The 9,848-nt window shown below is 40.7% G+C and overlaps 1 long non-coding RNA gene across 1 annotated transcript; it reads right to left on the reverse strand.

Moving 5' to 3' along the window:
- Positions 1-1,299: 1,299 nt before the first annotated feature.
- LOC143665407 (uncharacterized) lies at positions 1,300-9,563 on the reverse strand. The gene is made up of 3 exons (XR_013166941.1): positions 9,481-9,563; positions 8,745-8,830; positions 1,300-1,376 (listed from the first exon to the last, which is right to left on the reverse strand). It is a non-coding gene; the product is annotated as an uncharacterized LOC143665407 (long non-coding RNA).
- Positions 9,564-9,848: the final 285 nt, after the last annotated feature.

Here is a 9,848-nt window from a genome sequence, read left to right on the forward strand (position 1 = left end):
GTGGGTCTTAATCCTTTCATTGGGGTTCTTTAGGAGAGAATAAAAGAGAGCAAAAACCCAGAGAGCTTAGAGAAACAGCCCCCCCGAGAAGTTGAGAGACAAGGACACACCCACAGAAGCCGAGAGAGGAAGCCACTGAAGCCAAAAGCTGAAAGCAAAGGAAACCCAGGAGAGAAGGGCGAGGTGTCTGCCATGTGCTTTCCCATATGACAGAGGTATCCCAGATGCCAGAAGCCTTTCTTCAGAGAAGTTGAGGTCCTGTTGCTGTCTTAATTGGACATTTTCACAGCATTAGAACTGTAATTTAAAGGTTAATAAATCCCCATTGTAAGAGCCAATCCATTTCTGGTGATTGCATTCCAGCAGCTTTAGCAAACCAAAACACCTATGTAAGCCCATAATAATTCTTGCCAAGCTTGGCTTGTCTGAGTCTTTCTTTGGTCTGTGGTACCCCTTGCAGTTTGGCAGAAGGTTGTCTTATTACACAGCCCCCTGCCCTACTCAAAACAACCTCATTTCCAAGGTCTTTCAAACTGTATAGTTTGAAATCAGTTATGCAATCACTTCCAGAATCAAGACTACTGGGATACAGTTCAACAGTTTCAGGTATTTCCCAGAAGGGACACTGACAGTTTACCTAGTACTCATTTACTGGGAAAAGGGGAATGCACATGCATTTCAATAAATGTGAACAGAGGATTCAGGTTGGCATTAATAATGAGGAACTCAAGGGATAATCATATCTTTCCTCTTAGAATGGGAACATATGGGTTGGGGAGGCATAAATGAAATCCTGCACACATCTGGCTTACAGTGGATCTTCTAGGACCAGGGACATGGCTGGCTGTTTCCTGCATGTCCCAGTGTATAACTAAGTGGGTATACTTAGTAGTTGGCCAAAGCCCTACTTTGGTCCTTTGCTCTGTGGGAAGGCAAAGAAGCATCTTTGAAGTCTGTCCCTACCCCAACTGAGATAATAAATCTAAAACAATACAGCAACCTTATGGCATAAATTAGTGCCACCCTAAAGGATGTAGTGCGCATGGTCCCTTCCTATCTCCATTTTACGCATCAGTAAGGACCCTTCAAAAACCAGAAGGATCTTGGAAAATGGCAGTCAACCCAATGAAATAGAAATCCTAATAGCTGTGCTGTGGTACCTTTGATGGAGATCAACACAGCCTTAGGCACATGATATGTGTCCACTGATCTGGAAAACATTTTCTTTTCTACCCCAAGCATGACGGAAGACTAGAAGCTGTTTGTTCTTATGAGAAAGGGACAGGAATTCACACTTACGGTTCTGTTCCAGCATTGTTAACTTTTCCATTCATTGTCAAAATATAGTCAGAAAGGACCTGCACTGTCTGGACATTCTGAAAAAAATTAAACTAATTTATTATATTGTTGGCATCATGCTAATAAGAACAGATAAACAGGAAGTGGAAAGTTTGTTGGGCTTTGGAAAATACATGCCCTGCAGAGGATGGGAGATAAATCCTACAAAGCTTCAGAGGTTTGCCACATCAGTGAAGTTTTTGGGATCTAGTGGTTGAAGGAATAGCTGGATATCCTCTTCAAAGTGAAAGACAAATTACTTTATTTTGTATCTCCCACCATTGGAAAAGAATCACAATATTTGCTAGGATTCTTTAGAGTCTGAAGGGAGCATATTTCATACTAGGGAATACAGCTTCAACTCATTAACTGAGTAACCCAAAAGGATGTCGGCTTTGTGTGGGATCCAGAGCAGGAGAAGGTTCTGCAGCATGTGGAGATTGCGGTGCAAGCTGCCCTACATTAGGAAAGATGCCTAAGATTCTGAAGAAAGACAGTGCCATCTGAACTAGAGAATTATACACCATTTGAAAGATCTGGTATGCTCCTGGGCCCTGGTAGAGATGGATCTCTGACCATGGGCTATACATATATGATAATGTATGTCATCTGGATGAATATATCCACATTCATCAATCTTGAGCTCATCTTGAGCTGAGTTCTGCCAGACCTATAAACTCATAAGTAAGCCCTGAAACAAACGATACATCCAAGATGGGGCAAGCATGGCAACAGGACACCAGAAAGTCCCCAAATAAAATGCTCAGATCCATGTCTTTTATCAACAATATACCCACACCTCTTCCTCAGTTCATACCTATGGCCACATGGCAGCTGGGGGGAGCGTATTTCCAACTGACAGAGGAGGAAATTGGCTGAAATTGGTTGACAGATGAGTTAGGGTGCTATGTGATTTTTAAATGCAATGTTACTGAGATCTAGTCACATACCATATAATCATCCAAAATGTACAATGAATGGTTCACAGTGTCATCATGTAGTTGTACATTCAACACCACAATCAATTTTTGAACATTTTCATTACTCCAAATAAATATATATATATATAAAGAAAAATAAAAATGGAGAACACCCCAAACATCCTGTGCCTTTTATCCCCTCGTTATTTATTTATTTATTTTGTCCTTATTTTTTTACTCATCTGTCCATACACTGGATAAAGGGAATGTCAGCCACAAGGTTTTCACAATCACACAGTCACACTGTAAAAAAAGCTACATAGGTATACAATCATCTTCAAGAATCAAGGCTACTGTAATACATTTAAATAATTTCAGGTACTTCCTTCTAGCTATTATAATATACTAAAAACTAAAGACGGATATCTATATAATGCATGAGAATAACCTCCAGGATGACTTCTCAACTCAATTTGAAATCTCTCATCCACTGAAACTTTATTTTGTTTCATTTCTTTACCCCTTTTGGTCAAGAAGGCTTTCTCAATCCCATGTTTTGGGTCCAGGCTCATCCCCTACAGTCCTGTCCCATGTTGTCAGGGAGATTTACACCCCTGGAGTCACACCCAGTGTAGTGGGCAGGACACTGAATTTACCTTTGAGTTGGCTTTGAAAGAGAGGCCACATCTGAGCAACAAGCGAAGTTCTCTGGGGTGACCCTTAGGCATAATTATAAGTAGGCTTAGCTTCTCCTTTGCAGGAATAAATTTCATAAGGGCAAACCTCAAGATCAGGGGCTTGGCCTATAAAATTGGCAGTCCCCAATGCTTGTGAGAACATCAGGAGTTCCCCAGGTGGGCAAGTTCAATATTTCAACACTTTTCCCCAGTCCCTCAAGGGGACTTTGCAAATATGTTTTATTCTCTCTCCAAATTACTCTGGGATGTATTGGGGCATCACACTAACCTGTACAAAACAACAAGATCACACTCCCTATTCAAGATTCCATGTAATTATGGTGTTTGAATAAACTAACCATATAAGGTAAATTAGATATAAATTTTGTATGAAATAAACGTGTCTTCCTTTGGTCTCACATGAAAGTTGAAGTTTTAAAACACAGTCAATACCGTCCTTTACCTTTTAGTCTGATTTAGCTTATTCCTAACCAGATCTGCTTCATTCATATCTCTAATTGAACTCTGATCTCCTTTTCAGCTTTTTAAACAATTACCTTATGGGGTAATGCTAACTTTCATCACCGCAGAACGATAGCTCTAAGTCTCAGTTGTCACACAGAAATTCAGAGTTCCAGGGACTGACCAGGTTATACACAAAGAGCTCAGCATCTCAGAATTTAGAAATAACAGTTAGAACCCAGGAACTGCGGCACCTGCTAATACAGCTTGCAATCAAGGAACCTTTACGATACAGCTTTTCCCTGACAGCCTAAGCCCTCATATATAATTCTCAGAAATTTGCACATTATAGTTAGTTCATATGTGTGAGGCGTTATAGTGTTTGTCTTTTCATTTTTCGGTTTATTTCACTCAACATACTGTCCATTCTAACTGACTGCATGCTTCACAAATTCATTGCTTCTTGTAGCCACTCAATATTTCATGGTATGTATATACCACAGTGTGCCCTTTCGTTCATCAGTCGATGTACCCTTAGACCACCTTCATCCACTACAAATTGTGAATACTGATGACATAAACACCAGTGTGCAATGTCCATTCATATCTCTGCTTTCAGTTCTTCCAGGTACATAAATGATAATGGGATAGCAGATCATGTAGCAATCCTATATCCAGCCTCCTCTGGAACAACCATGCTGTCATCCAGATGGGCTGCACCATTCTACTTCCCTACCGTCAGTAAGTAGGAAACAGTACACCCGCCCCTGGAAAAATGTCTGTCCATGTCTTTTGCCCATTAGGAAATTGGCTTGCTTGTCTTTTTGTGGTTGCGTGTTAAGATCTCTTTATATATTCTGGATATTAAACCCATATCTGATATGTGATTTCCAGATATTGTCACCCATTGCTAGGCTGCCTTTTATATTTTGTGACAAAGTCCTTTGATGCACAAAAGTGTTCAATTTTGAGGAGATTCCATTTATCTATTCTTTCATTGCTGCGCTTTGGGTGTAAAGTCTAGAAATCACCTCTTATACAAGATCTTTAAGATATTTTCTTATATTTTTTTCTAAAACTTATGGTCTTAACTCTGATATTTAAGACTTTGATCCATTTTGAGTTAATTTTTGTATAAGGTGTGAGATAGGGGTCCTCTTTTATTATTTTGGATATGGATATCCATTTATCCAAATACAATTTATTGAAGCAGCTGCTCTGTCCCAGTTGAGTTGGCTTGACACCCTAATCAAAGAACAATTGTTTATAGAGGAAAGTATCTACTTCTGGACACTCAAGTCGATTCCATTGGTCAGTATATCTATCTGTATACCAGTACTATGCTGTTTTGGTCACTGTAATTTTGTAATGTACTTTAAACTTAGGTAGTGTGAGACCTCCAACTTCGTTCCCTTTGTTCAAGATATTTTTATCTATTTATGCCATTCCAAATAGATTTGGTTATTGGTTTTCCTATTTTTGCAAAGTAAGTTGTTAGGATTTTAATCAGTATCATGTTGAATCTAAAAATCAGTTTGGGTAGAATTGACACATATTTATGTGCATCATGTGTCATTCAATACTCTTGAGATGCTGCTAATATTTTTCCATTCTTTTCCTTATCTGTTCTTTTGTGTGTAGATTTCAGCACTGTCCTCTAGCTCACTAATCCTTTCTTCTGCTTCTTCAAATCTGCTGTTGTAAGTCTTCATTGCGTTTTTCATCTCTTCTACCCTGCCTTTCATTCCCATAAATTCTGGCATTTGTTTTTTCAAACTTTGAGTTCTTCTTTCTGTTTTTCCAATGTCTTCTTTATATCCTCCCACTTTTTTTGCCATATTTTCCCTCAACTTTTTGACTAGATTTTCCATGTCTGCACAAACATTCTTAATTAGTTGTTTCAACTCCTCTATCTTGTTTGCAATGTTGTTTTGTTCCTTTGACTGGGCCATAACTTTGTTTTCTGAGTATGACTTCTAATTTTTTGCTGGTGTCCTGGCATCTGATTTCCTTGACTAGTTTATTCTGGAGGTTGTTTTCACTCTTTTACTTAGGATTTTCTTGTTGGTTGGTTTTGTTCTCTACTGTTCTTTGGTGTTCAGTTCAACTTTTTCTAGATCTCTTGCATAGCTTCTATTTAACTTATCAGAATCTTTCAGCTCTTATCTTTCTGGTTCTTTGTCTGCCTATCTGGAACCTTTTCTTGAGGAGGGTCTCCCCAGATCTGATTGACCCCAGTCATATTTTCCCAGACCACATGGGCCCAGGTATCAGGAATAAGGGGTAAAGTGTATCAAGTTTCCCTGGGGGTGAGACCCACAGGTTGTCAGAGTTTTCTGTGAAGCCTCTAGACCTTGTGCCTTTCTTATGCTGCCCAGCAGGCAATGCTTATCAGTCTGCAGCTTCCCGCCAGTGTAAAGTGATATGGTGCCTTTAATTCTCAGCAGGACCTGCCTGCCTGGGGCATGGTAAAGACAGAGGCTGAAGTAGAAGGCAAGCTTAAGCTGTTTTTGATTCCCAGCCCCTGGGGCCTGAATTCTCTGAAGTAGTACTGCCACTTGGCTGGGCCCCACAACGGCTTTTCTTGGGGAAGTTATGCCCTTTAGGAAATTTCTTCCCCACCTGACTCGTTACTTTGTCTCTCAGACCTATCTTAACTCTGTATCTGCCTGGATCTTGCTGACAATTGAAACTGCCAGAGCTGAGCTACTTAGAATAGTTTAAAAAAAGAAATAGAAGAATAAAAAAATCCCTTTTCAAAGCCAGTCCCTAGCACAAAATTTCACCAGTCAAGAGGTGGGTAGGTATTTGGTTTCATATGCCTCCCTTCTTGGGGTTTAGCCCCTTTCCAGTATTCTGAGCTTGTCTGATTCTAAAATGCTCTGTCTTTATTCCTTTTTATTTTATTTCATTTTATTATTTTTTCCATCATCCCCACCTCCTCTCTGTCAGGATTAAAGCCGCAATTGGAGCTTGGTTGAGCTACTTTCCCTTACTCCCATTAGATGCTACTTTACCATATGCCCTTTAGGGAATTATCTCTTTCACCTGACTAGTTACTTTGTTTCTCAGACATAAATTTAATTCCACTCTTCCTTGGGGCAGTGCTGAAGCCTGAGGATGCCTGCAGTTCTATCCAATGGGCTGTTAAGAAACAAAAGAAAAAAAATTTTTTCAGACCTGGACCCCAGCCCCCTGGGTTTGCCAATCAAGATCAGTGGTTGGTATGCAGCTCTATGTGCCCCTTTTCTCAGGGCCCAGGCCTTTTGCAGTATTTTGAGCTTATCTAAGTCCAAAAGGCTCTGTTTGTTTTTGTTTCTGTTTTCTGTCAGCCCCTCCTCCGCTTTGCCGAGGCAAAACCTCCTGGTTCCTTCCGTGCTTGCTCCAAATTTATCTGCATTTGGAACTTGCATTCAGCAGTCTGAATTTATTAATTAATTCTGCAGTTGGAGCTTGGTTGAACTACCTTCCTTGTTCCTAGTAGAGAGAGCTTCTTTTTACCTTGGGGAACCACCTCCAAGACAGCCTGCCATGATGGTGGGGGAGGGGCGCCAGCCTACACGGCTTGGGAGATTTACAGTTCTACATGGGATCTCAGCCGTTCCACCTGTTCCAGACTGGTATATGATGTGTGTTCAGCCACTAAAATACCGCACACAGTTGTTCCAGACAGTTCCTGGCTATTTACTAGCTGTCCTTGAGGACTAATTAATTTCCATACCTCACTGCACTGCAATCTTGCCCCATCTCCCCCCATACATCTAGTATGTGTTTTTTTGTGGGTTTTTTTTGAGGGGGGCATGGGTAGGCTCTGGGAATCGATCCTGGGCCTCCAGCACAGCAGGCAAGATCTCTGCCACTGAGCCACCAGTGCACCAGCCTGGTATGTGGTTTTAAGTGCAAATTGGATACCCAAGCCTTGCTCAGAGATAGCCTTGAAAGATAGTGGTAAGGGGAAATCCTCTTGTCCATCTACAGTCCCTGCCTCAGTGGTCTCATATAGTCTAATGACTGTATACTACCCATATGCTGAGATCACCCAGATAGCTGCTCTGAACTCCAGATTTGTATATATAATTGTCTACCAAATATTCATCCTTTAAAAAAATCTAATAGTCATCTCAACTTAATATGTTCAAAATCAAACTCCTGCTTTTTCTTAAAAATGTCCTCCACCCCAAATCTTCCTATCTTAGTAAGCGGCAATTCTATTCTTCCAGTTGTTCAATCTAAAAATCTTGGAGCCATCCTTGACATTCTCTTTCTTTAATAACCCTTATCAGTCTGAAAACCTCAGTGGTTGCACCTACAGATCACATCCAGCCTCCAACCGCTTTTCTCCACCTTTACTCCTACCGTGCTGGTCCAGGCCACTACCTGGACCAGACCCACCTGGTCCAGGTGCTGTATTAATCACCCTGATTAATACAGCAGCCTCCTGGTGGGTCTCCTTGCCCCTCTGCTGAATTCTCACCACAGCTGTCAGAGGGACCCTATGGAAATGAAAATCAGATTATTCTACTCCCCCTCTTAAAACTCCTGTAATTGTTCTTTTTTCACTCCGAGTAAAAGAGTTCTCACAATGGTTGATCAGGCCCCACACAATTCGCTGTCCATTATTCCCTCTTTCCTTCTCCTATTACTTTGCCTTGTTCTTTATACCCCTGCCACAGAGGTCACTTTGCTCATCAAACAAAATCCTGCCTTAAGGCCATTGTGCTAAATGTTCCCTTGCCTAAAATGCTCTCCTCGCAGGTATCTACAGAGCTAACTCCCTTATATTCATTGTACTTGTTTAAATGTCATCTGTCTGGTAAGGACCAATTGTAATTCTCACCCCTGACAGTCCTGATAACTCTTCACCTGTTTTCTTATCACCTCCTAACATATATTATAATTTACTTTTTAATATTGTTTTATTTTGCCCCTGATAAAATATGAGCTTCACAAAGGTAGAATCTTTGTTTTGTTTACTGATCTACTAAGTGCATAGAATACTGCCTAGCACATTTAGGGCTCAATAAACATAATGAGATGAATGAATGAATAGCATCATTACAATACATCAACCAGATGAATAAAATGATACACTTCAGTATCAGGGATTGCTGTTTGTTGCTTTGAGCATCTCATCTGGAAAATTTTTTTGACCAGCTACAAATTGCACAGGCTATCAAGAAAAATTCCTGGAGAAGTATGATGCTTCTTAGCCAACATCTTCACACAAAACAAAACAAAAAACATTGGATTTTAGCAGCAGCAAAAATCCCCATATAGATATTAGAAAAGACTTAATAAATCCTAAAGATTTCAACATATAAGATTCAGATTGGCTGAAATATCTTACCTTGGTCAGGCTGTTAAGTCATTAAGTCTTTTTCTAGCAAGTTATTCTGTTCTTTCTCCCTGGAAGGTGAGCTCTGGTCCTGAATCCTTAAACATGCCATTGAAAGTAGGGGGTGAGTCTCCCAATGTCAATCCCTAGACCCCACAGTGGGCTCACCTTCCTTTTGAGACTTCCTCCCACCCCCACTTACTCAGTTAAACGTGCTATACAACAGCTACACATCGCTAGCTTTTCTGCTTTTGACTCCAAATGGCGGTTTCTCACCAAATAAAGATGCATTGCTACCTATCATGCGATCTTTCATAAGCGTTGCCCTGAGTACAGTGTTAAACACCGTGAATAAATGGAGATGGGAGCTGACTTGATTACTGAGGAGAACTGGAGCTGGCAAAGGAAGGTAAAGCAGGCAGTCCAGGACTGGTAACCACCTCCGACTTCTTAAAGAACTGCTCTGGGCTTAGAATATTAAATTATACATTGAGGTTGTGAGGATTAACTGGAGGAATGGCCTTAAAGGTGCTTTGTAACCTGGAAGGAGCCATATCAGGTGTTACTGAGCACAAGGTTATAGCGAGGAGAGGCGGGGCAGGAGCCCAGCAGGAGGCAGGTGCTGGAGTTCCTGCCCAGCCGTGCCAGTCCCCTCCTGTGCCATCTCAGGAAAGGCTCCCAATCTCCTGGGTCAAGTCTCTTCATTTGTCCTCATGTGTAAAGCACAAATAACGATGACAGTACTTACCTCCTACAGTTGTATTAAGGATATAATAGGATGTACTGGTATCTTCAAAATATTTTATTATTTTCATCCTCATTGCATCCCTGAAAGTTAAAATAGTTTCATTCTGCAAATGGGGAAACAAAAACCCCTATAGGTAAATAATTTGACAGTCTACTACAAGTTACTGAACTATGATTTGTACCCACTTTTTGTTCCTCTTTCTCTTTCCACTAAATGGTACTACTGCTCTGTGGTCTATTTTTAGCCCATCCTGCCAAACTCACCTTTTCTTTGAGGATTCTTCTATTGCTGATCAGTAATGCCCACCTTGCTTACAGAACTTCAGATCAGGTTTATTCTCCTCCCTCTCTTCTCCCATTAACTTTTTC

Source organism: Tamandua tetradactyla, chromosome 21 (genome assembly GCF_023851605.1).
Source record: "Tamandua tetradactyla isolate mTamTet1 chromosome 21, mTamTet1.pri, whole genome shotgun sequence".
NCBI lineage: Eukaryota > Metazoa > Chordata > Mammalia > Pilosa > Myrmecophagidae > Tamandua > Tamandua tetradactyla.